At 46.0% G+C, this 27,135-nt stretch overlaps 2 long non-coding RNA genes and 1 pseudogene across 2 annotated transcripts; all 3 read left to right on the forward strand.

The window, feature by feature from the left end:
* On the forward strand, nucleotides 1,316-3,370 carry Gm8146 (predicted gene 8146; annotated as a pseudogene).
* A 3,083-nt stretch (nucleotides 3,371-6,453) lies between these two features.
* Gm39718 lies at nucleotides 6,454-7,837 on the forward strand. Its single transcript, XR_865791.1, has 2 exons — nucleotides 6,454-6,495; nucleotides 7,606-7,837. It is a non-coding gene; the product is annotated as a predicted gene, 39718 (long non-coding RNA).
* Nucleotides 7,838-12,876: 5,039 nt separating this feature from the next.
* Gm39717 lies at nucleotides 12,877-15,893 on the forward strand. Its single transcript, XR_001779579.1, has 3 exons — nucleotides 12,877-13,100; nucleotides 15,055-15,162; nucleotides 15,852-15,893. It is a non-coding gene; the product is annotated as a predicted gene, 39717 (long non-coding RNA).
* The last annotated feature ends 11,242 nt before the right edge of the window (nucleotides 15,894-27,135 follow it).

Consider the following 27,135-nt stretch of genomic DNA (forward strand, 5'->3'; position numbering starts at 1 on the left):
TCTGGATTCTAATGGTATTTTTTGTAATACCAATCCCTAATTGTTTTAAATTGGCTTTTCCTCTTGTATTTGGTTACTATGGCTAAGCCTTTGCTAATCTTGCTTATCATCACAGCAAATTTAATATAAAACTCTTTCTGGCAGAGTTTTGGGTGCATTTTCTACCTTCCATGTTTAGGAAGATAAACAGGAAATTCTTTTAAAGGCATAAAAGGCAGAAAGAGGAGGTGCTGGCTCCTGTGTGCATATGGGCGTTTTGCCTGAATACATGTCTACATGCAGTGCCCAAGGAGGCCAGAAGAGGGTGTTAGATGCTCTTCAAACAGGAGTTACGATGGCCATGAGCTGTCATGTGGGTGCTGGACCTGAACCCGGGTCCTCCACAAGAGCAGCCAGTGCTCTTAACTGAGGAGCCATCAGATTTTGCTTCTTAATCTAGGCAGGTAGTGGACATGTTTTAACTGGAGCACCAACACTGTTTTCGTGGAGCACCATGATTGACGTGGATTTGCTGATTGCTGTGGTTTTGGCCACACCCTGACCTTCTCTTTCTCTCCTATGCAGCTATGGATCTTCTTACTCACTGATTTAGACATAATCGATTCTCGTCTAGTTCTCATGTATTCATCTATATCTGTCATGACATTTATTCTTTCCTGTGCTCTCATAATTGAGATTGTTTTACTTCCTCGGTCTGTAAGATTTTTCCCTAAATAGCTTCTGTAATGCTGGCTTGGTGGTCCTGAATTTCTTTAGTTTGTTTTTTGCCTTGAAATGACTTTGTTTTTCATATATGTGTATGTATTTGATGTATATGTATATATGTATACATACAGACTTTCTATGTATCCCTGAATGGCTTGTAACTCAATATGATACCCAGCAGGAAGTGCTCCTAACTACTGAGCCATTTCTCCAGCCCTAAAGTTGTTGATGAATTTTAAAGTAGTCTTTTGAATTCTTTGCCCAGCATGCCATCCATGCCTGTGTTCTTGTAGTCAGCATCCGAGCATCTGATTAGGAAGTTAGGGTGTTGTCTTGCTCATCCCTGTTTCTTTAGTTTCTGTTTTGTGATTCATGCATCTCTTGCTATAGCCATTTCTTCTGGTTTATTCTGGAGTATTTTCAGTGGCAGGCTTTTTTGAGGATCAGTTCATAATATTAAGCAAAATGAAGAAGATAAACAGTGGTTACAGCAATAACACCAAATAGATAAAACATTTTGGTAGTATGGTAAAGAAAACAAATGCACAGACATTAAATAAAAGTTAAGAAGAAGACTAAAAGAAAAATCTTTTAAGAAAGCAAATAAAAGCTGTGACAGCCATGGAACTAACGCAGAAAGAGCGTGAACTGAGTCGCTGGGCTGCTGAAGAGATGGAGGTGCCCCTAGCAGCTCGCCCCCTGGAGTCGATGCTGCGTAGGCTGTGTCTGAGTCAGGGCGCTGACATCTGGGCCTACATTGTGCAGCATGTGCGTAGTCAGAGGAATATCAAGACGATCCAGGGAAACCTCCTCTGGTATGCCTATCAGGACAATCCAAAGATCCATCGGAAGTTGGAGCTGGAAGCTACTGCGGCCCGCCTTCGGGCAGAGAACCAAGAGCTAGACCAGAGCCTGGAGCTGATGGATCAAGAGTCTGAAGCTCAGGATGTAGCCATGACACAGACACTGCAGAACCTGAAAGACACCCAGCATCGAGCTCTTCTCCTCCAGGCCCAAGCTGGGGCTGTACAAAGACAGCCACGTGGGTTGCAAGACCCCATGCAGCGGCTGCAGAATCAGCTCAAACGTCTGCAGGACATGCAAAGGAAAGCCAAAGTGGATGTGACCTTTGGACCTGTGGTGTCAGCAGCCCCAGCCCTAGAGCCTGAGGTGTTGGGTGATGTCCGGGCAGCCTGCACCCTCCGAACTCCTGCAGAACCTTCTGACTCCCCGGGCCAGGGGAGGCAGCATCCTAAGCCCTTGTGATGACCACGTTGGAACATCCTATCAGCAGTGGCTGACCTCAGTTGAGACACTGCTGACAAACCACCCTGCGGGCCACGTCCTGGCCGCCTTGGAGTACCTAGCTACAGAGCGGGAGTCAGAGATCCGGTCCCTGTGTTATGGGGATGGGCTCAAAGAAGAGGAGCTGTCCAGGCCTCAGGCACCAGAATCTTCAAACTCCAGCCAGGTTCTGCTGTCCACTGTCCATCTCATGCAGGAGGGCTGGCAGGCTGTAGGTGCATTGGTTACCCAGAGGAGTGCACTCCTGAGTGAGAGACAAGTCCTGACTGGCCGCCTCCAGGGCCTAGTGGAGGAGGTGAAGAGACTTTTGCTGGGATCCAGTGAGAGGAAAGACCTGCTGCTGGGGCTTAGGCACAGTGGCCTATGGGCAGAGCTCAAGGCTCTTCATGCCCAGAGCCAGGAACTGGAGAGTGCAGTTGGACAGCGGCATCTTCTGCTGTGGGAGCTGCAGGCCAAGAGGCAGCGGATCCTACAGTGGCGTCAGCTGGTGGAGGAGAGGCAGGAACAGATCCGTCTGCTCATCAAGGGAAACTCAGCCAGCAAAACTCGCCTGAGCCGGGGTCCAGAGGACCCTGATTGACCAGAAGCTTGTCCCCACCTCTGAAGCTGTGGCACCACAGAGCCAGGAACTACTGCGATGCTTGAAGGAAGAAGCCAAACATCTGCCCCGAGTTCTCCTGGGCCCCCTGCTGCCATACCATGTCAAAGGGCTGAAGCCATTATCCAGGATTCTACCATCCATCCATCAGCTGCACCCCACTAACCCAAGGGGCTCCAGCCTCATCTTGCTGAGTCACACACTGGGACTGCCTGTGGGGAAAGCATCTGAACTACTGCTTCCAAAGGCTGCCTCTCTCCAACAAGATCTTCTGTTTCTCCAAGACCAGTTGGGTCTCCGAAGAGGAAATCTCTGTGTGAAGACCAGTCTGCCTCCGGGACCATCCACCCAGGAGCTGCTGCAGATGCAGGTGTCCCAGGAAAAGGAGCAGAATGAGAACGTGGGGCAGACCCTGGAGAAACTGTCAAATCTGCTGAAACAGGCACTGGAGCAAATCCCTGAGCTACAGGGGATCGTACAGGACTGGTGGGAACAGCCCAGCCAAGCTGCCCTCCCTGAGGAGATCCGTCAGGGCCTGTCTCTGCCCCAGTGTCAGCTGCGCTGAGTGTAGGCCCAGGTAGCGCTGCAGCAGCCATACAAATGAAGAGGCGGCTGGAAGCAGAGTCAAGACATGCAATTTAGCCCGGTCTCTGCACCTACTGTATCTATTCAGGAGACTGAGGAAAGAGGCCTGCTGTTGATTTCTAAGCCAGTCTGGGCTACACAGCAAGCTCCAAGACAGCCTAAGCTACATAGTGAGACCCTAACTCAAAAATTAATAGTATTTAACTCCCCAAACTTCATCTCCCTCAATAAAGCATTTCAAAGAAAAAAAAAGAAAGCAAATAAAAATTAACAAGAAAAGTATACTAAAGGAAATAAGGGAAAACACAAAAGGTCAAAAGAAAAGACAACACACAAAGAAACAAAAAAAGGAAAAATAAGATTATCTTCTTCTTGGGTCGTCACATATTGTAGTCTGACAGATGAAGACAGGGAATCCGAGTGGGGTTCAGCTGAGGGCTCTTGTCTTTCCTACCACTTAGGTTGGTGCCCATCCAAGCTTCATGAAGTACCAAATGCCTTTAAGGGCGACTTCCCAAGTGACTTCCTTTCTTTTCATGCTAGGGGCCTCTGCTGGACACACTTAGCTTTGCACCCTATGGGAAATTTGGGTTCTCCCATGCTCTAGAGTCCCCCTCTGCCCAGTTCATATACCCCAGGATGACTAATGGCTCTAGCCAAGGGATGTGCTTTGGGGACTGGGGAAATGAAATAAAGTTCTAGGAGCTCTATAGGAGGACCAACTGCAAGTACTTCCAAATCCCAGGCATCCTTAGGCATCTGTGGGAGCACCGAGGCCGGAGAAGTAAAACACTGTGCGGTTTCATGGTTCTCAGTTTAGTTGGAAGTAGACTGGTGGTTTTGAGTATGGGCTCCATGCCAACCTTATTATTATAACCTTGGGCTCATCAGACTCCACAATCAGCCAAACTACAAGGGGTGTTGAGGTTTTTGACCACTGTACTGTCTACATGTCACTCTCTAGCTGAACTTCTTGGCATGTTTACATCCATCCCTCTTCCTCATGACTGTCCCAGTAGCTCCCCCTCCCCTCCCCCCGCCCTGCCTCCAACCCGCCCTGACTTGTGATTGGTTAGATCTTGTGACCACATCCTTTGAGTAACACAGGGTTAACCAATAGGCTCCCTCTTCAGATGCTTTCCAGGATGCGTCCCTCTGAGACACCGGGAGTGAAAACGCAGTCACCCACAGGGGGTGTCACTGTCTTCCCAAATCCTTCAGCTGAACCAGAAGCTTGTGAGACCCATGGCTCTGTCCTGTGGGTAGGACTGCCAATTTCTGTTCACCAGGGACCCTTGGCTTACTTTGTCTCTGCTGGGGAGCCATGGTTAGAGTGGCACACTGTCCACTCCTTTGGCTGCATGTCCTCCTGTCCGTCCATACTTTCCAGCTGTCTTACCAGCTCCTTTGTGATCCCCAGTGCTCTTCCAGTCTTGCATAGGAACAGTCTATGTTCACTGCAACACATGGACGCAACCTCTAATCTGCATTTCAGCCTGCAAGTTCCTAGACTGAACCGGCTAATTTGTTATGCATTCAGTTGCATAGATATAGAGAACTTTAATGTTTCCTTCCTACGCTCTCTGGATCAAGTTTTACAACCATAAAAATAGAGGCCATAGATGGAGAGATATGCCGTAAGCACTTTTGGCTTGGTATTCAAGACCCGGCACAGTCCAGATTCAGTTTACCTTCCTAACTTCATATTCAACTACATTTGGTCACATATGTGGACTTCCTGAGAGACTTTGGACTCTCAGAGCATAGCGCTGGAGACTGGAATCCAGATGTGTCAGAGTAAGTGCTAGCATGCAGGGCAACGGGCATTCTGCCTTTGGGTTGGACCGTGCAAGTTCCGGGAGATTCCAGACAGTAAACCTGGCCTTCCTTCTTTCTACAGACTTTCCCAGACAGCCTGGACTGCATGTGGGTCTGCTTGGCAGGAACAGATGAGCCGTTCAGTGCCTACCATGGATGGAACAGTACAGCACAGATGGGGACAGACTGCAAACTCTGCGGTACGTTTTTGCTACCCTCTGCCACCGTGTCACCCCTGCCAGACTCTCTCTCTCCAGGCTGTGCTATGGGGAGGCCTCCCCGGGCCCTGACTCAGTTTTCTCAGAGGTGCTAGGTATGAAGCAGGTTGGCTCTCCTCCTCCCCCAGCAGGCTCCTTTCTCAGCAGTAAAGGAGGGAAGGGTAATTTGGAGTTGGGTAGGGATGTTTCAGAGGCCCTGGGATGAGGACATCCTGCATATAGTGCTGGCCAAGCTGTTCTGGCCACAGGGTGTTGGATTTCTCTGTTTCTTAGCCTCTTATGCTGTCCCCAGTCCAGTCCAGTGTGTTCTCCTGACCTGACTGAGGTGTGTTGGCGGAACCTCCACAGGCCATGCAGACATTAGCAGAGAGGAGGCGTGGATCTCAGAGAAAGGCTGCTCACGTGCCATTGGCTCTGGCGCAGAGATTGAGAACTGGGACCTTCGACCTTCAGGCTGAGCTGTCTCATAAACCAGGCCTTTTTCTCACAGGGTGTGCAGTGTTTCTGTGGATGGGCCAGGCCTTGGCTTGTTCTACCTGTTTGCTTACTCCCATAGACTAGCATTCAGTGCATTGTCTTTCAGAACATATTTTCTATTTTCCTTTAAGGAAAAGTGTACATTTGCTCAGCAAGTCTATGCTGGGGCTGAAAATTGAGATGACATCACAGAGACCACAGTGAAGATAAGCCTGGGTGTGGCGTGGGTCTGGGGAGGTTAATAACTTTAAAAGTCCCACAGTCTTTACATATTCTTAAAATTTCAATCTCTTTAAAATATCCATCTCTTTTAAAATCCAAAGTCTTTTTACAATTAAAAGTCTCTTCACTGTGGGCTCCACTAAAACAGTTTCTTCCTTCAAGAGGGAAAATATCAGGGCACAGTCACAATCAAAAGCAAAAGTCAATCTCCAACCGTCCAATGTCTGGTTTCCAACTTACGATCTTCTGGGCTCCTCCAAGGGCTTGGGTCACTTCTCCAGCCAGGCCCTTTGTAGCACACGCGTCATCCTCTAGGCTCCAGATGCCTGTACTCCACTGCTGCTGCTGCTCTTGGTGGTCATCTCATGGTACTGGCATCTCCAAAACACTGCATGACCCCTTCAGTCCTGGGCCATCAATTGCAACTGAGGCTGCACTTTCACCAATGGCCTTCCATGGCCTCTCACAGTGCCAAGCCTCAGCTGCTCTGCTCAACTCCTTCATGCCTTCAAAACCAGTACCACCTGGGTGACCCTTACACATTACCAAGTCCAGCCACAGCACAAGGTACAACTTTGGCTATATCTGGAACACGTGGTTGGGACAGTCAGCACCATAATGGCTCCCTCCACTATTGCAGAGTGGATAACTGAGGGATGCTTATGAGCTGTGTGCAGGGGGGCAAGGTTTGTGCACCTGAGAAATGAACCCACAGCCCCCTGTGGGGAGCTCTGCAGCAGAGCTGCCTCTGAGCACCATCTCTGGCCCTTGGGGCTTCAGGTTGGGGGTGATCCACACCACCAGTCCTCTGGTTGCCTAACTGCAAGCAGCAGCTTGTGTGGACTCTCAGCCTCCATAACCATCAGTTTTATAAAGTCAACTCTATCTAATAATAAGGGACAAAGGTGACAGTGTGGGACAGGAAGAATCCAGGCTTGTGTCCTTTTGTGGTCTTGTGGGATGGTGAGTGTTCAGATGTTTTTCCCTAGCAAAGGAATGGACAGAGTAGCTACTGTTTCTTGCTACTCTGTGTGAAAAGACGCATGTTTGTGGAGAACAGCTATGAGAAAAGATAGGGTGCTTCCAGATATAAGAGACAGAAATCCCGAACGTCTGTGGCATCGTCTATAGCCACATTGTCTATAGTTCTGCAAAAAAGCAGCAGAGATAGTTGTATAGCTGTCTTTGTCATTTCATTTTGTCAGATTTCTTTCTTTCTTCCTTTTTTTTTTTTTTTTTAAGATTTATTAAGTTATTTTATTTATCTGAGTACATTGTAGCTTCCTTCAGACACACCAGAAGAGGGCATCGGATCCCATTACAGATGGTTGTGAGCCACCATGTGGTTGCTGGGAATTGAACTCAGGACCTCTGGAAGAGCAGCCAGTGCTCTTAATAGCTGAGCCATTTCTCCAGCCCTCATGTTGTCAGATTTCTAAGTTAACATCTTTGTAGGAAGTGGGAAGGCATGTATGATGCGTGGTTGAGGTAAGCGGCTCGGCACACAGCGCTGAGATCCTATCTGGAAGGATGGGGAGGAAACAGGGAAGGGCGAAAAGATGCTTGTACACATTTTGAGATGCTTTTAAATCATCAGTGACTGTTGAGAACATCTTTGGTTCTCATGACCTGCCTACCCGTCATGCCTACTTAAGAAGTGGACTTTTGAGTTTTCAGGGCTTCTGTTTGAAGTACTGGGAAGATAAGTTCTTACCGTGGGCTGTCTGAGGAGATGACATTTCGGCTTGGAACTCTGGTACACCGGTTTGCCTGCCTGAATGAATAAATGATCAAGTAAAGCCAACAAAAGGGGAAGAACCAAGAGCCAATGTAACCTCCGGTTTTCCCACCTACCCCGAAATAACGACCCCGATACTGAACTATATATGAATAAATGCTTTGGCCACAAGCTTGGGCCTGTTCCCTGACTGACTCATAACTCAGTTGCCCATTTGTTCTATGAGTGCCTCCTGGTTTCTTGCCTCTCCTCAGGGTTCTTGCAAATGTCTTCATCAGCATTTCAGGGCAAGTCCCCTTCCAGAGCCTGTTTCTATCCCAGAATTCCTTTCTCTGTCCCGAAATTCCCACCTCCCTATTTCCTGCCTGAGCGAATAAATAGGCCAACAGCATTTTTATTGACAGGTGAAGCTTCCACACAGTGCACAAGAGATTCTCTCTACAAGCCATTGAGAAACATGGGTCCAGATTAAGCTCCCAGACCCCTGCAGGCAGTGCTGACAGACTTAGACCGGGTGGCTCAGTGGTCAGTGTGTCACAGCTTTACTTCCTGCTAGGGACCAGAAACAAGTAATAAAATGTCATGATAGATTCTAAAGATGAGGTGGACGGCAGCAAGTGAGGAGTTCCATCCTGGGCTCAGAAGACCGAAGCCATGTTGTGTTCTAATAAAGCAGGTAGTTAAGTTGCTGTCTATCCCATCTTGGAACACACAGCAAGGGTGGAATTACTTAAGTACTTGGAACTTTCCAGGCTGTGGAGTGTGAGAGGTATTTCCTGAAAGTCTGAGTTTCTGTGAACAAGAGGCCAGCTTCTCTCAGAATTGGCCCACCTGAAGGTAGCCAGGGAAGAAAAAGAGTCTTTGTTTACACACAAGAGGCCCTTTGTGTCTTTGGATGCTGAAAGCCAGGCAATCCTGTGCCTTGCAGGGCTGGAGCAGGCTAGTTCCTTGTCATGGGATGAGACGGGGGGGGGGGGGGGGGGGGGGGGGGAAGAGAGATAAGAGTGAAATCAGAGAGGGGCAGGGGTTGGCCTGGCATTCCTGCAGGGTGGGAGGCAGCAAGGGACCTCCTGGACATGAAAGGTATTCCCTCAGAGCAAGATCACCAGCCACATGGTGGAAGGGGACAGGCGGCACCTGTGTATAGCGTTGGCCTGCAGCCAGATGACGGGAAGGATTTAAGTAATGATCCTAATAGAGAGAGAGTGTATCTGATCGAAAGCCACGGCTCTATACTGTCATTCTGTCTTCTCACTCTTGTCCGCCACGTGTGTTGGGGACACTCACACTCAAGGTTTGGTTTATAGGCAGTCAAACTACGATGTGCTATATTTAGAGCTCGTTGAGAGGCCCCTCATCAGGGGACTGGATGCAAAGTGAGATATCATTCTGGGCTACCTGTGACTGGAGAGGAAAGGACTCTGCCACGATGGCGTTCCCTCAGGCACAGGAGCTGGTTCTCAGCTGGCAAATAGCCCGAGCCAGGGACCTCTGCAGAGGGATTCAGTTCCTGAAGAATTGAGTCCCTGTAGAGGAGAGATGCCTCATTCTCTGTGTTCCTCATGGGTGAGGCATGAGAGTGGGGTCCCTGTGGGGGGTGGGGGAAGCTGCAGGGGAAGCGGTTGCCTACATTTGCCAAGAGAAGTGAAAGCAGGATAAGGGGATGGAACAGGGTGAAGCTGGGCCCCTCATCCAAGCTCTGGAGACAGTAACACCCTTGAACTTGTTAGGTACATGAACCAAAAAATCGTCACACGTCGTTTATGAACGTGTAAGTTTGGCTTCTGAGATTTGTAATTGAGAACCCCAGGTCATAGTTCTCTGTGGCACATGTAAATACGGCTCAGGGTGCATTGAGTGTGTTGGGCACTCTGTAGTACTCCAACATATAACCAGTTAAGAAGGATGGGATCCTTGGGGTGAGATGGGAGGAACCAAAAGCCAAGTAGAAGGTTTCAGGACAGCAACAAGAAAGTGTAAAATTAATAGTTAGAGGATGAGAACCCACGGCATGGGAGTAAGGGAAGCATGAAGAAGGACTAGGTAGGTCTGCTGTATCCATGAGAAGGAGTGCTCATGGATATTTTGAAGGGTTGTCCAAGCCACCTTCTGCCACTAAAGTAGCAACCAATGCCTGGGAAACACTGTAGTTCTCCCTCTGTCTTCTGCTTCAATGGGCTTGGGCCTGACACAGTGCAGAATTGTGGGTCAGAGACCAAGACAGGCACAGTGGATTTACATAACCATAGTGGTATTTGCTGTTGTTTTGCTTATGATGAATTATATGCTGTCTTAGTCATTATCCTATTGTTGTGGAGAGACACCGTGACCAAGGCAACTCTCATAAAAGAAACCATTTAATTGAAGGCTTGCTCACGGTTTCAGAGGTTATTCCATTTCCATCATGGTAGGGCGTAGGCATGGTGCTGGAGAAATGGCTGAGAGTTATTTCCTGAGCTGCAGGTTTGGAGAGACTCTGGACTTGAGATGAGCTTTTGAAACCTCAAAGCCCACCCCCCAGAGACACCATTCCTCCAACACGGGCAATCCTTCTGATATTTTTGGTGTTTGTATGCTATCTCTGGCTATGGTCTTTTGTTATAGCAGCCTAAGCAGGCCAAGACAGTGCTAAAAAAACTCACTAAACTTGAGTACTCATTGTGGACGCAGCCATGTATGGGTGGTACCCCAATAGATGGAAAGACGAAATCTGTAGAACTGGGGGATTGTGCTGTTTGGGGAAGGCACAACAGGGAGGAATTTGCATTTGCATAGCCTTAGCCTGCTGTCATTCCTGTGTCTGCAAACACTGTAAACATCCAAGTTTATTTATCCACCAGCCTTTCAAGGCATTGTGTGAACCACGGAGCTAAACTTTAATCTCAGACGAGAGAGCTGTTCCTTACCATAGGAGTGCATTGCCTTCTGCATTTCGCAGAAGCCCCAGTGAAATGGCTGTTGGATCAGTTGAGAGCTTTGCCTGAGGGTTGTCACTGGGGCAGCAAACCCTGAAACCGGCTGGCACATGCTGACACCAGGCTCTGTTTAATGAACACATTGTTACCAGTAGCTCCGCTCTGTATTTATAGCACATGATTTTGCTAAAAGTCTATGATGAAACAATTATGCAGAGCTTCATGCAAAATGTTTCTAAAAAGACTTAAGAGTCATGGAGACTTGACATTGATACAATGACAGGCAATAAAAACGGGATACAATACATAGCAATGTTCTCACACAAGCATGTACACGTATCTATATCTGTATCTTTACACAGGACTAAAGGTCTGGCTACCTTTGGATCATAGGGTTACAGGTGATTGGGGTTTTTTTAGTCACTTGTACTTCACATTTTTTTCTACCATGATTATAATATAGTGGTTTTCTGTGTCATTGTATCTTATAATCAGAATATAAAGACAAAATCATCTTAAAGAAAATGTCCTCCTGTCTCTTATTGTAGGGCTACAGGGATATGCTGCCATACCTGCCCAGCCGCTATACATGATCATGTCACCTGTGGGGACTGTCACAAAATGCCACATTTTAGAGATTATTCAGTTTGTTAGTGGTCACCCAGGATACTAACGCTAGAATCGAGAATCTAATTTGGAGAGCGTTGGGGTTCTTTACCATCTTCCAGAGGGTCATGATCATGTGTCTGCAGTAGATGGACAACTGGTGTTACCCATTCCCTGGTCTGCTCCATGTGTGGGGGGAGGGGAGATAAGCCCGATAGGAAATGCTTCCCACCTGGCTGTCCAGCTTTGGAAGAAGGCAGGTGAGCATGGCCGTCAGAGCCCAACAGGTGGCCTCCTGGATTCTGGGCACCAGCTCTAGTTTTGAGTTTTAGCTCAGGACAGTTCTGGTTTGCTCTGGCTTCCTTTGTGGGCAGAGAAACTCTGCATCAATTCTTCCTGTCAACCTGCCAGGGGGTTTATTTACTTATTGTCAAGAAAGGATGGAAAGGGGGTCACAGTACAGCATACAGGGGTGAGAGGGGGAGAGAAGCTTAATGATTTTATTTTATTTCCCTATAACAGCCAGGGGATTTCCTGGGAGGTTGGAGTGGGATCCAAGGGTCAATACCAGCAAGAAGAACAAGTTCAAAGAGATGTGTCAGTCTGAGGGACATGAGAGACTGAGTTTCTTTCAGGTCCATGCATAGGCCTTCTGGCATAGTCACTCCAAGTGAGGCTTACACATCACCTGCAGTGGCTTGGTCTGATTCTGCTCATACTCAAATGCTAATCACTGCTTTCTCAAGGCGTGGCTGCCCGTCCTCACATCCTCCAAGGGATGCTACGTGAACCTCCCTCCTCAGTTTAACTGGTCAATAAAAGGCTAGAGCCTGTGTTTGGGCAGTGGAGGCAGAAAGGTGGGATGTGAGGATCAAGTGAGAGAGAGAGAGAAGGAGAAAAGGACAGAGGTGGAGGAGGCAGCCATGAGAGGAGATGGACTGTGAGCCTGTGGCCAGGAGAAACAGCAGGTAACAAGGGACTCCATAGCTGGGGCATAACTTAGTATAGCTCTAAACCTGCCCAGTCGAGGCTTTGCTTGTAAATAAAATACCTGAATTGTGTGTCTTTAAGCAGGCTAACTAGGGTTATGAATTCTTCCCACATTACCAGGGTAGAGGGCACTATAGGGTACAGGTGGGGGGGGGGGGCAGAGAAGGGAGGTCCCTTCTTGATGCCCACATCAATGGGTATGGACTCCGTACTAAGGAAAGCATAGTTTACATAGTCCCTTGAACTGTGCAGTGAGGCCTCACGGCTGAAGGCACGATATTCTTTCTGATGGCAGACTCTGTCTTCACGGCACAGGCATCAGGAGGGCTTAGAAGTTGTTGCAGCAAATGTGAAGTGCCCCACGCAGCTTCATGGCTTTGAATGTTTGGTCCCAGCTGGTGGTGTAGTTTTGGGAGGTTGTGGGGCCTCTAGGATGGGAGGCATAGCTGGTGGATGGAGGTCACATGGGGTGAACCTTAGGGGGTTGTAGCTTGGCCTGCTTCCTGAGCAGCTGGCTGTTTCCTAGTCAACCATGGGAGAACCTGCTGCTGTAGACTCCGTGACTCTGGCCACCATGCTTTCTATACCACACTTCTATCATCTGAACCCTGAACCCAAACAAATGTCCCAACCCTTAAGAAAGAATAAGAAAAGCTAACACAGGCATACAATCCTGAGTCCCCACACGGTGATGTAGGCATGGGAACCAAGACTGCTTCGGCCAGAGTCCAGGTTCCCTGGCCTCAGAGTGTGGCGTAGAGGAAAGGAATGCAGTCTTCTGGGGCGGGAGAGGGTACACTTCACTAGAAGTATTCTGAGGCAGAACCTCCCGGGACTGCAGCCTCCAAAGTTCTCCAGAGCCAAGAGCAAGGCGACGAGTAGGCCAGAGGGGGCCAGAGGATAATCCGGAAGGGCTGATTCGGGTAACTTAATTATGCAACAGTATGTTTTGACTATGATATCTGGGCGCCATTTGTTTTTCTGAAGTGATTATTCCATTATTTATTGCTTATCGAGCAAATGAGGTGTCACAGGTCGTTTCAAATTGCGTTTGGCTGTTAAAATGTAGTGACTATAGAACATTGTTGTCAGTATTAATATTCGTGTCACAGGCCCTCAAGCTCCCGAGACATTTTCACTGTGAAACCACACTTGCTGTAACACAGCAGTCCATGCTATCGGGCTTCTTCTTACACCGACAGGTGCACGAGGGCGAGACATCCAAGTGGGAGCCACGCAGCCCCCAAGATGTAGAACCACAGTTGTATTTTATTTTAAAATTAGTTTTCTTAGCATACAGAATAATGTGCTTTATTAGGACATTTTTTATATGCATTCATCTTATAGTATGTTCCTATTTGCACCCACTGCTTTCGCTTGTCCTCTGCTCTGGGCTGGTACCCTCCTTTCTCTTCTAACCCATCCTCTCTCTGCTAGCCCATCCCCTCTCTGCTAGCCAGCCTTTTGCTTTCTGGTCATGACTCATTCTAAATCTAGAGTCTCCTCATGGAAGAAAAACAAGATAGTTTGTCTCTCCCCTCCCTGTTACCCCTTCTTGTGGAATTAGACTTCTAAACTATGTATTTATTTAGTAACAATGTATTTAATGTGGATGTTGTTTGTGTGAGTGTATGCGAACCACATGCATGTGAGGAGACCAACCAGAAGGGGTTATCAGATCTCTTGGAACTGGAGTTACAGGCAGTTTTGGGCTGCTGTGTGGATGCTGAGAACCAAATTCAGGTCCTCTGTAAAAGCAGTAAGTGCCCAAACCATATTTCTTCCCCATGGTGGTCTGAATGAGAATAGCTCCCACAGGCTTATACATTTGAATGCTTGGTCCTCAGTTAGTGGAACTGTTTGGGAAAGATTGGGAGGTGTGGCCTTATTGGAGTAGGTGTGGCCTTGTTGGAGGAGCTGTGTTATCGGAGGTGGGTTTTGAGGTTTCAAAAGCCCATAGCAGCCGGGCGTGGTGGCGCACGCCTTTAATCCCAGCACTCGAGAGGCAGAGGCAGGCGGATTTCTGAGTTTGAGGCCAGCCTGGTCTACAAAGTGAGCTCCAGGACAGCCAGGGCTATACAGAGAAACCCTGTCTCAAAAAACCAAAAAAAAAAAAAAAAAGAAAGAAAAAAAAAAAGAAAAAAGAAAAAAAAAAAGAAAAAAGAAAAAAAAAACCAAAAAAAAAAAAAAAATCTCTGCAAAAGCCCATAGCAGGCACATCTTCTTTCTTCTCCTTCTTCTCCCTCTCCCTCTCCTTCTCCCCCTCCCTCTCCCTCCCCCTCCTCCTCCTCCTCCCCCTCCTCCTCCTCCTCCTCCTCCTCCTCCTCCTCCTCTTCTTCTTCTTCTTCTTCTTCTTCTTCTTCTTCTTCTTCTTTCTTCTTCTTCTTCTTCTTCTCTCTGCCCCCCTCTGCCTGTAACTTGCAGATCAGATGAAAGCACTCAGCTACTTCCCCAGCACCATGCCTGCCTGTCTGCATGCCACCATGCTTCCTAATATGATAATAATAGACTAACCCTCTCAAACTTAAACAAGCCCCCGATGAAAGCTTTCTCTTTTAAGTTTCCTTGGTCATGGTGTTTCCTCACAGCAATAGAACGGTAACTAAGACCCTGCCCTAGAGCTAGACTTTTAACCCTGTTTTTAAAATTTGCTTCCTTTACCCCTTGGGATGCGATGATTTCTCTCTGGAGAGCCCAGGGTGGATTTCCTAGTGAGGGAGCCAGCCGAGTTTAGGGTATCTCTGCCGGTTCTACTTCCCTATTTTTACCATTGATTCTTAAAGACACAGAGGGGTTAGATCTGGGATTGTGGGAATCGAGCCCTGAGCACAGTGTTCCTTGTCTGCAGCCACACTGATCTCTTTATTCTTTTAATAGACGCTTAATAAATGCCTGTACGTGCCAACTGTGGAGCCAGGCACTGGGATCCACTGAAGGGCAGTGAGATGGATGGACCTTGCAGTCACAAAGCCCAGAGCGGGACAGGTAGGTGTTCAGTGAGTCACCACTTACTCTACTGACATCAGTGATGAGGTTTGGTGTACACTTTAGACAATATGGACATCTAAAGTAGAGAGACTCACCTAGGGAATTCTGGAACAGTTTTCTGGAGAGAGTAATATTGGCAAAGAGAGTAGGCTAGACCAAACAAACTTTTAAGTCCCACGGACCCTGCACTTCTGAACCTAGAAGTCCAGGTTGCCCTGCATGAGTGGAGGAAGGAGACTGTAGCGGTGAACATGGTTGAGCAAGGCAATGCAGGGATATGAGGGCTTTTATCTTTATTCTAAGAGTAAAAAATTAATTGAAAAGGAACTAAATGGAATCATGTATAGAATAAACATTATAATAAAAATAATGGTCTGTTCAGGAGAGGTTTATGTGGGCTGGAATCATTCAGGAATTGTGAAGGAACAGAGAAACCAGATTTAGGCTGTGAGAAAAGGCTCGATCTGGCTGACTCATACTGATAGAAGGCCCAGAAGAGGCCATTCCAGACAGGAGAATGTAGCGATCTGGTCAGAACTTGGGTAGAGATGAGGGAAGTACGGAGAGAGCAGAAGTATGGAGAGAGCAGTAGGAGAGGATGGCCTGGCTGCCTTCAGAGAACATTCCCTTTTTAACTGCATGTGTAAATGTTTATCTGTGTTTGTGTATTCTCTGTGTGTTTGTAGGTACCATGGAGGGCAGAGGCATCTGCTCCCCTAGAGCTGGAGTCACAGCCGATTGAGAGCTGCCTGATATGAGTGCTGGGAATAGAACTCAGGACCTCTGCAGGAGTTAATACTTGCCCTATCTGCTGAGCCATCTTCCCAGCCCCAGGCTGGCTGACTTTTGAACAGTATTAGACCTGCTAAGACTCTGGACAGATGGAGATGGACTGACTGTGTGATAGATGGAGATGTGTTTTTGCATGATGAGATGACCCAGAGGTTCAAGATGCTGTGTTTAAAGAGGGCCCTTGAGTGCCAGGCTAATAAGGGATGGGCTTGTAATGGTTAATTCTTCATTGTTCACTTGAATAGATGCAGAATCACTTGGAGATGAGTAGAGTGAGTGAGTCTTTGGGCGTACATGCATGTGAGGATATTTCCAGGAAAAATTTACTGAGGAAGAAGCACCCAGAGTGTTAGTGGTGTAATCATGGGCTGGGAGCCTTGATGCAATAAAATAGGGGGTGGGGGTGGGGGTGGGGGAAGGAGAAGGAGAAGGAGAAGGTGTTTCTACTCCCAAAGGGGCTGCAACCCACAGAGTGAGAATGACTTGTTTACATAATACTTTAGTTAGGTTATTGATTCAATGAGTTAATTTTTGTCCTATTAAAAATCCTGTTGCTGGGGGCTGGAGAGATGGCTCAGCTGTTAAGAGCACTGATTGCTCTTCCGGAAGGTCCTGAGTTCAAATCCCAGTAACCACATGGTGGCTCACAACTAACCATAATGAGATCTGATGCCCTCTTCTGGAGTGTCTGGAGAGAGCTACAGAGTACTTACATATAATAAAGAAATCTTTGGGCCGGAGAGAGAAGAAGAAAAAAAATCCTGTTGCCAGCCTGATATATCCAAGTAGCACGTCTGTGGCCTCACAGGTCTCAGGGATAAGATAGTTGGGTTTTGTATTGAAATATATGGATGTGGTGGCCATGGGCTCCGGAGTATGGAGAAACTGTGTCAGCACCAATGTGGATCGGGTGCCATTTTCCAGACAGAATACTGCAAGCCCAGAATCCACAAGTGTGACCCATCTGCTTCTTATCATCCCACAGCTGCACCAGAGGAACTGATGTTCTGGGTACTGACAGGGATTGAATCCATAGTGATCAAGCCCTAAAGGACTTTTCTTCTTTCGAAATCTCTTCCTATCCCAAGAGTCAATGTCAGGTACACTGGTATATACTGATCAGTGGTAGCCATCTTGCCTGGAAGAGTCAGCCAGCTCAGAATCACCAGGCACTTACAGATTCCCAGTACCCAGTTAGAGCTTAGTCGTATCTTTCCAAAAGATACATTGCCCTCCTAACCTTCAAGGGGTCAGATAGGCCTTTAATGGCAAATAGGGCTTTTGTAGATATAGCCACGTTATGATAAGGCCATTATGTACCCCCTAATTCAGAATGAATGATATTCTCATTAGAGGCAGACATGGGCATAGGCTCAGAGGAGTGGGAGTTGGGGCACATGTGAAGCAGAGACACCCAGGAGAGTGCTGTGAGATTACAGAAGTTGACAGTAAGGTCTGGCCATGGCCAGGAGTACTCAAGATTACCAGCAAACCTAGCAACAAAAGTGTGTTCTTACAGGGTCTGGAGGACTCCTTGTGACACCGTGATTTCAGACACCGGCCACCAGAGACACCACTAGGTTGTGGACAGGGGTAAGGGAACTATAAGGAGTGGAGATGGATGGCTATTGCCAACCAAGTCGTTACAGCTAACTCTGTAGGGTGAACAGGCGACCAGCAGTTTCCAGACCTTGAAGAGTCTGTGATAGCTGCGGGAGTTGGCAGCTGTTGCCAGAATTCCTTCTCTGCAGAGTGTAAATAAACATTTATCCCCTCCTCATAGGCCCCTAGGTATGATTCCATCAAAGCTTTACTTAGTGAACCAGTGACTTCAGCTGATGGGTTATAAGGAGTGTGGGGGACCCCCACACCCCCTGCCAAAGCAGGGGCACTAGGAAGTCTCACTCAGAGTGGGAAGATGGCTTCTCAGAGCTGCATGGATGGACACGCCTGTCTCCCACTTTCCTCTAGTTAATCTTCCCTAGTGTGTGTGTACTCTAGCACCTCTAGAAGCCACAGGCAATTAGGGCAAAATTGCACACAAACGTCTGGGTGGTCACAGGAATCCTAGATGAGGGTGCAGTGAAGCTCCGCACCCGTTCCTCCTCTATAGCAACAAGCAGCAGGCCTCGTGAGATAGTCTCTTGCAAGCAGGCACAGCTGATTTGCTGAAGACGGTGGCTGTTTTGTTCAGAAGATCTCATTCTACAGGAGCTGAGCCTTCTGTGGGGACAGGTGACCTTTCACTTGCAGAAAGGGACAGAGGGAACCAGAGGCCACATAGCTGGCTCCTTTCTCTGCTGACTGAGTCCTCCATCCATGCCTTTGAGCTTGCCTACGCACTGTGTTGATGTTGCTGCTGCTCCTGTTAGCTCTCCAGGATTATCTCCACAACTTGTTGCCGTACAAGATCCCCAACACATTCTTTTCGCTGTCTCATGACCGTCTGATAATGGCCAGAGGGCTTCGACTTCTCAAAACTTCTGCCCACAGTTTCTGGTTCTCTTCCTGGCCTTGGCCTGAAGGCTCTCTAGGACTTGGCCCTGAACACCTTTCACCTTTCTCATGCACAGTGCCTGTCTCTGTTCCCACACTCACCACATCCTCCCCTGACCATGCCATTTCGACTTCTGTGGTTTTGCCGATGCCCTGTATAATCCACCGGCAGTCCAGCCCACCCCTTCCTGTAGCTTCTCTACTGCAGTGTTTCTTCTCCTTCTGCTCAGAACTCCAGTCAATTGCCTTCCAGACTGTGAGTTCCATAAGGGCAACCGCTGGATTCCGTCCACCCCTGTGACCCAGCAGCCTCCACCACACAGGGTTCCATTCGTAGTAGCCTCTTGATGGATGCCCGCAAATGAGCGGATACTATCCATGTCACACAGTGTGGGTAATTGGAGCTTGGCTGTGAAGTCTGTGGCAAGAGTTCTAGATCGTCTGATCTTTTCCACAGCCACAAGTTCAAACCAAGGTGATGCCGAGGCTGGGGATGCAGTCTGCGGGAAGTCTGACCAGAAATACACCGTCTCTCCTTCCCTTTTGTGCCTGTGATTTTGTTTCATGATCTCGAGTTGAAATTTTCTCTTGGAAACTTGAAACATAACCAAAATAGCTCCTACTGTGTCACCCAGTAATAAAGCGTTCCGAGCCCTTCATTTCCCTGCAAACATCTCCCTTGAAAATCAACTCTGCTACAAAGTGGGGCTAATTCAGCTGCCACCCATGCGGATGCAGTTGTGAGCAGGAGTTTAAAAGGGACATTTTTAGCTTCTCCAAAGTGTCAACAAGCTAAGAGTTTCATTCATGTAAAAAATGTAAATAAATGCAGCTGTATCTAAGTGGCCGTGTGGACACAGCCGTGCTAAGCTAAGTGGCCATGTGGACAGTAAGCCTGACACAGCCGTGCTAAGCTAAGACACCGGGAGGGGGTGGGCACACCCTGACCGAAGCACCCAGCTTGGAGGGGAGTGAAGGAGCACTAATAAATATATATATTTAGAAAACTCATGTGGTAAAACTTGTACCCACAGCTCAAGTTTGTTTGTTTGTTTGTTTGTTTGTTTGTTTGTGTTTGTTTTTGTTTTTCTACTGTGAGAGCTAGCAGAATTCATAACGATTGCTTAAGAAAAACAAAGAACTGGCTGCTCACCAAAACCAATGGAATATTGACAACAGGAAGTTCATACATATAGAACTTGCACGTTCCCACTCTCTATCTCTGAGCTCAAAATAATGAAATAGTCTCAAGTTCCTCGCTGGGATCCTTCATTCACTGTATTAGAAGAGTCCTCCAGAGTAATGGAACTTATACAATGAGTCTCTATATATAGAAAGGGGATTTATTAGAATGGCAGGCTGTGGTCTAGCTAATCCACGTATGGCTGGTTATGAATGGGAAGTCTAAGAATCCAACAGTTGTTCAGTCCACCCAGCTGGATGTCTCAGCTAGGCTTTAGTATGCACCGGAATCCCAAAGAGGTAGGCTCTAACGCCAGCGAAAGACTGGACTTGCTAGCAAGGCAAGGGCAAGCAGGCACAGAGCAAAATTTTCTTCTTCTTAAAATAGGCTCCCAGCAGGAGGTGTGGTTCAGATTAAAGGCTTGTCTCTCTGCCTCTAGATCCAGATTAAAGCCTGCCTTTTTCCCCCCCATTTCAGAGGATCTGGATTAGAGATGTGTCTTCCTACCTCAAAGATTCCATTAAGCTAAAATCCCTCACAGGTGTGCCCTCCTTTTTTTTTGGATTTTAGTTCCAGATATAGTCAAGTTGACAACCAAGAATAGCCTTCACATTAAGTTAAACGGTGTTCGAGTTTCAAAAACTAGATTGCCAGAAATCAGCTTTAAAGTCTGTTTGAAGATAGAATGTAGTTTTTCATTAACATGTCATTGAGCTAAAAAAAAAAGCCAAGTCTGATGATCTGAGGTCCAGCCCTGGGGCCATCGGATAGAAAGAGAGAACCAATTCCTGCGAGTTGTCGTCCGATCTCTGTGGGAACAGGACTGGGGGCGGGGGGGGGGGGGGAGGCAACAGAGTCCTGGGATGAATCCCAGGAAACCCTACTCCGGAGACCAGCATCAGGGCGCCGATCTGAATTTTTTGCGCAGCCCATAAGCCTACCTACAGTGTTTGAGCCAATCCTCATCTCTTAAACCCTTGTATTTTGCCACATCTTTGCCATCCTCCAACGCAAGCCCTGCCTAATGAGGTTACTCAGAAGAAGTGGGGGGCGGGGGGTTGTGAAGTCAGGGGAGGCAGCCACCACCCTGGCCTCAAGTCCTTTTTTGCTGTTTCACCAGTGTTCTGGGAGCCATCTTAGACCTAATGCCATATAGACTCTTTGAGGAGTCACAGAAGTCTGTGGTGCCTGGCTCTCCATCTCACGTTTCCTTCACACATTGACTTCTACACCCCCCACAGATCTCCATGCGTACCCTTACCTCAATAAATAAGCAAACGAGCAAGCAAGCAAGCAAATAAATAAATTAATATATTTTTAAAATGTCATGTAGCCAGGTTCCTGAGCTAGCCCACTAAAGCCATTTACACTTAAAATATTGATAGCATATTGCATTTTTGTGAGAAAATATAGTAAGAGAACATTTTCATCGTTATATTTGTATTTATAGAAATAATTTAATGTCCTGTTGTTGATATTTATTAACAAAGGTTTTTCAATTTTACTGAATGATGGTGTCTGTGGAAAAGTAGATTTAATTAAAGGCTGAAACACACATGGGTACTGTGGTGGAAATTCTAAAGGGAAAATTTGGGCCTTTCCCAAGGCTTGCTAATATGTTATTATATGCTCCTGTTTTTTTTAATCTTTAATGACCAGTATATTCCAATTATATTTATATTCCAATCACATTTCCAAATATACGGTATCCTTTTCCTAATATGGACGAGTCATTGAATATAATACTTAATACTTACCATTCATAATTAAGGTCATTTTGGCTTTGGTTTGTAGTGGAAGAGAACGGGGATAGAAAGGAGGAGTATCTGTCCTGGAATAATTGAGCAAAAGTGAGTTGAGAGGAGAGAGGAAAATGGGCCTTAAAGGGGCAGCGTAAGACGACGAACATCCAGGATTGGCTGGACACTGGGCTGTGTCAGCAATAAAGTATGTGATGCTTGCAAAGAAGAAACAGCTCTCAGATCCCCGAAGGGTAGGGACCACAGAGCAGCAAGCAAGGACAGCTCACAGAGAGCACAGAAAAGATCCTCCGATCGATCGATCTATCGATCGGGTGTTTCTGGATAGATGTGTGTTTTTAGATCGATCGAATGTTTCTAGATCGATTGGGTATTTTTAGATCGATCGGGTGTTTTTAGATCCGTGACCCACCGCATCCCCACCAAGAAGCTTGAGTTTCTGAGTGTAATTTTGATTTTCTTTCTCTCTCATGTGCATACTAACTGCTCATCCTATTCTGAAACCCTGTTTTCCTTTCCTTCCTCCTCCATCCCAACACACTCTAAAACGCTTGACACCTTCTTCTAACTCGATGCCTTTGATGGAGGACAGGCCATCAGACCTTTCCCACCAACAAAAGCTCAGTGGTTTCCAGTTTTCTTCATACACTGATGCTTCCTTCCTGTGTGCAGGACTTCCTAGTCCATCCCTCCCGCCGCCCCCTCCGCCCCCCTCCGCCCCCCTCCGCCCCGCCCCACCTCCTGCCAATCCTTCTGCTCTCTCACCACGGGCTGGGTAGAACCTTTCCTGCGGGTCAAAACCACCACAGCCACCCCAGGCTCCACACCGTGTAGCTGATGTTTATCTTCTTGACAATCCTGCTTTTCTTCCCCGCTTGTTCAAGTTCCATTCATTTGTGGAGAGCAACTTTCGAGGTGTCTGTTTTTAAGATATTTTAGATATGTGCGGTCTTGGCTACCATGTTATCCTGTGCAGTGTCTCTGCCCCAGATACATGTCATTGGACCGAGAGAGGGTGTACCGCACGGAGTGGGAAGATGCGATTTCTCTTTCTTGGGAATTCAGAAATGGAACTGGAAACCAGTGTGGGCTACTGGAATGGGAACATATCACTTAGGTACTTGGGTCAGCCACAATCCTTTTTGTGGAAACCAATTGATATGAAGGGAACAGGAAAGCGTGCCAGTCAGGGATCTTGGTAGAAAACAGTGGAAACCAGTTCCAGATAACTTACGCTAAACCCAAAACCCCAAACAACATCAAAGCCCCAAAACAACAACAGCAGCAACCACCACCAACACCACACAAACAAACTTATTATAGCAAAATCAGACCGGGGAAAACAGAAGACCAAATCTGGTAACTAGATCAGGGCAGAGAAGCCAGGAAGACAGTCAAGGTGTCTACCTAGCCTTGGTTCATTAGGACCCTGCCCCGCCCTTGCTACATCCACCCTTCCTCCAGTGACCCACCTCCCCATAGAGCAGCTATAGCAACTCTCTGGCTACTATATTATTAAGACTTCAGTCTTGTCTTGGGGTCCTGGCATGAAGTTTGTAAAACCACTGGAATTTCCCAAGTGATCTGCCACCAAAGCCTTACAGTTTGTGGAAAGCACTTGACTCCAAAGTGACCAATCTTATGATTGGAGGGCTGGGGGCAGACTGGCGGCTGGGATGGTGAAATTTATCTTTCCTGAGGTTAGGTTAGCAGAAGCATGGAGTCTGACAACGTGTGTTTGAGTCTGTAACACCCACTGTCCTCCAGTGCTGGATAAATCTGGACAAGGCACAGCAGGGCTCTCGATAGAGAAGGCATTTTTAGCAAAAAGCCTGTGACAATCAGATTTGAGAAATGAGACACTCAAGCACCTAACGAGAACTTCTGAAATAGTTGTTGGCATCAGGAAGGCCAGGGTACACCCAGTGGGCTCACCTGCACTCAGGCCTGCCAGGTTATCTCCACATTGAATGCTCAGGGAACAAAAGAACAATGGTCTTTGAGGCTGAAAGATTTCCTAATGGCCGGAGAAGTTTCAGCTTCTCTTCTAATTTGATAAATTACTAGGAAAGAATAGAAAGGGCCTTATAACCCCGGGTTTACCTAGAAACAATGGCAAACTTTTCTGACTTTAAGAAACTCTGCCCTCCCTTCTGGTCTGGGCTGAAGCCCTGAGCAGACCTTGGGCCTGAACTCTGTTGCCAGTCCCACAACACCCAGAGGAAGCTCCACTCCAAGGTGATCTAAAATGCCCAGGATCCCAGAATCACAGAATCTAAGGATCTCAGAAGCTTGGTCACACCAGGATCTCAGGGTCCCAGAGGGAGCTTGACTTCCAGGAGCTCTGACACACCCAGAATCTCAGGATCACAGGATCACAGAGACAGCTGAACTCTGAGGAGTTCTGACACAACCAGGATCACAGGAAGGACAGGCTCCAGTCAGATATAGCGAGGGCAGGTAGCACTATCAATAACCAGATGGTGGGAGGCAAGTGTAAGAACATAAGCAACAGAAACCAAGGTTACTTGGCTTCATCAGAACCCAACTCTCCTAACATAGCAAGTCCTGGATACACCATCACACAGGAAAAGCAAGATTCAGATCTAAAATCTGTTCTCATCTTATGAGAGAGGACTTTAAGAAGGTCCCTTAAAGAATAACTCCCTTAAATAAATACAGAACACAGGTAAACAGGTAGAAGCCCTTAAAGACAAAACAAAACAATCCCTTAAAGAATTATAGGAAAACATAGTCAAACAGGCAAAGGAAATGAGCAAAACCATCCAAAACCTAAAAATGGAAATAGAAACAATAAAGAAATTACAAAGGGAGACAACCCTGGAGTTAGAAAACCTAGGAAAGAGTTCAGGAGTCACTCATGCAAGCACCACCAACAGAATACAAGAGATAGAAGAAAGAATAGCTCAGGTGCAGAAGATACCATAGAAAACATTGACACAAAAGTCAAAGAAAACTCGAAAGGCAAAAAGCTCCTCACCCAAAACACTCAGGAAATCTAGGACACAATAAGAAGATGAAACCTAAGGATAATATGTATAGAAGAGAGCAAAGATTCCCAACTTAAAGGGCCAGTAAGTATCTTCAACAAAATTATAGAAGAAAACTTCCCTAACCTAAAGAGAGAGATGCACATGAACATACAAGAAGCCTACAGATCTCCAAATATATTAGACCAGAAAAATAAATTCTTCCTGTCACATGATAATCAAAACACCAAGTGCACTAAAAAAGAAAGAATATTAAAAGCAGAAAGGGAAAAGGTCAAGTAACATATAAAGGCAGACCTATCAGAATTACACCAGACTTCTCACCAGAGATTATGAAAGCTAGAAGATCCTGGGAAGATGTCATACAGACCCTAAGAGAACACAAATACCAGCCCAGGCTACTATATCCAGCAAAATTCTCAATTACCATTGACGGAGAAAACAAGATATTCCATGACAAAACCAAGTTTACATAATATCTTTCCATAAATCCAGCCCTACAAAGGATAATAGATGGAAAACACCAACACAAGGAGAGAATCTATATCCTAGAAAAAACTAGAAAATAATCTTTCAACAAACCCAAAAGAAGATAGCCACATAAACATAATTCCACCTCTAACAACAAAAATAACAGGAAGTAATGATCATTTTTTCTTAATATCTCTTAACATCAATGGACTCAACTCCCCAATAAAAAGACATAGACTAACAGACTAGATATGTAAACAGGACCCAACATTTTGCTGCATACAGGAAACCCACCTCAGTGACAAAGACAGACACTATCTCAGAGTAAAAGGTTGGAAAACAATTTTCTAAGCAAATGGTCCTAAGAAACAAGCTGGAGTAGCCATTCTAATATCAAACAAAAATGGACTTTCAACTAAAATAACACACACAACTATGATTTACATGAGAAGAAACTTTGATTTAGCAAGAGATGCATGGTTATAACAAATAAATGTTTAAGAAGAAGCCAAGAAGGATGGGATCCACATGAACACAGTACCACTAACATAGGCAACCTGAAGAAATGAAAACAGAACCAAAAACTCCAGACTATTCACCTCAATATGTCAAATGACCCCTCCACAAAATCGTGTTCAAGTGGAAAAGACATTATATCAAACTGCATTTAGGTGCAGCAGATTCTATTAAAAACATTCCAGGTCTCAAGTAATTTTAGAAGCCTGAGTATATAATGTCCTCCAAGACTTTTGCAGTCCTGGAATGGAATGAGGGCAGTCTTCAAGTTACCCATGCTTCCCAAACTAATTTGTAACATCTATGGTATCTACCCTGGAATTGACTAAAGCAAACATATTGGAGCTTCTTTGTTGGATGCTGAAAATCTAGAGAAGAAAACCAAATAGCAACATCATATAACAACTTATAGTTATTAAATTACATCAGATTTTCAGAGCACTCATAAAGATTGCATTTGTTTCTCCTCCAACTCCTTCACCCTTTCTAAGGCAATCATATACAACCAATACCCATTCTATGGCTGAATACATTAAGACTCAAAGAATTTAAGAGTGGGTTCTGAGATTTCTAACCCTGGAAGAAGAGGGCAAATGGGTACAATGGAGGACTGAAAGTATGACTGTAAATACCTAATAAAAAATGAAAAAAAAAAAAAAAGAAAGTATGACTGACTTAAAAATCAACGATACAATAGAAACAGATGTATAGACGTTGGGGTCTTAGTTGCACTTAGCACTTAAAATGAGCAGAATGCATAGAAACAAATACTTATCTAAGACTGATTTTCTATTCTGGGTCTTTTATTGTTCCTTAACACTTTGAGGATTTTCTTTCTATTTATGTGAAGAATGAGATGAGGATGTTGACTGTGATTTCATTGAATCAGCAAATTCCTTTGGTAGGAAGGTCTTTTTCACAATGTTAATTCTACCAAGCTATACACTTGGGAGGTCTTCGGATTCCAACATGTGTCTTAATCTCTTCATATATTTAAAGTTTTCACTGTAGAGATTTTTTTACCCCTTTTGTTATGTATATTCTAAATATTTTATTTTATTTGAGAAACTGGGAAGAGGAGTGTGTCCATGATCTCTTTCTCAGCATGCTTGTTACTCATATGTATTAAGACTGGTCAGTTTTGTAAGTCAATTATGTATCATAACACTTTGCTGAAATTATTGATAATTTCTACAATTTTTCTAGTCAAATTCTGGGAACCTTGGGTATAAGATAATATAATCTTCAACTGAAAATAAAAAGAAAAAAGAAAAAGAAACTCTGCCCTCTCTCTTGCCTTGCCTTAACCTTGCCTGTTAACTTTTGTAAATCCAACTTGGCAAAATATTCTAAAGGAATTAATGCTGAGAGTGAAGCAGGTCTGTCACCCAGAGGGTCCCGGGGCACAGCAGGCTCCCTTAGGCTCCCTTAGACTGAATATTCAGACTGAAGCTTTTTAGGATTTAGATTAGTTGTTCATAGTCATTTTCAATTTTGATTCTATTGATCTATTGATAATTATGGATTATTCAGAACCCTGATTGATCTGTGCTTGTTTTAGTAGAGGACCATCCTTGGCTAGCACATGCCCGTGGCTCCCAGAAGTCATTAGTTCTTTCTCAGAATACCTTAGCAGGGTTCAGTGGAACTTCATCCATCCATTTGTCTGTCCATCTATCCATCCACCAGGCCATGTGCCCTAAATCTGTTCATTCACTAAACTAAACAGAGAACTGTAGTG

Source organism: Mus musculus, chromosome 1, assembly GCF_000001635.26.
Source record: "Mus musculus strain C57BL/6J chromosome 1, GRCm38.p6 C57BL/6J".
Classification (NCBI taxonomy): domain Eukaryota; kingdom Metazoa; phylum Chordata; class Mammalia; order Rodentia; family Muridae; genus Mus; species Mus musculus.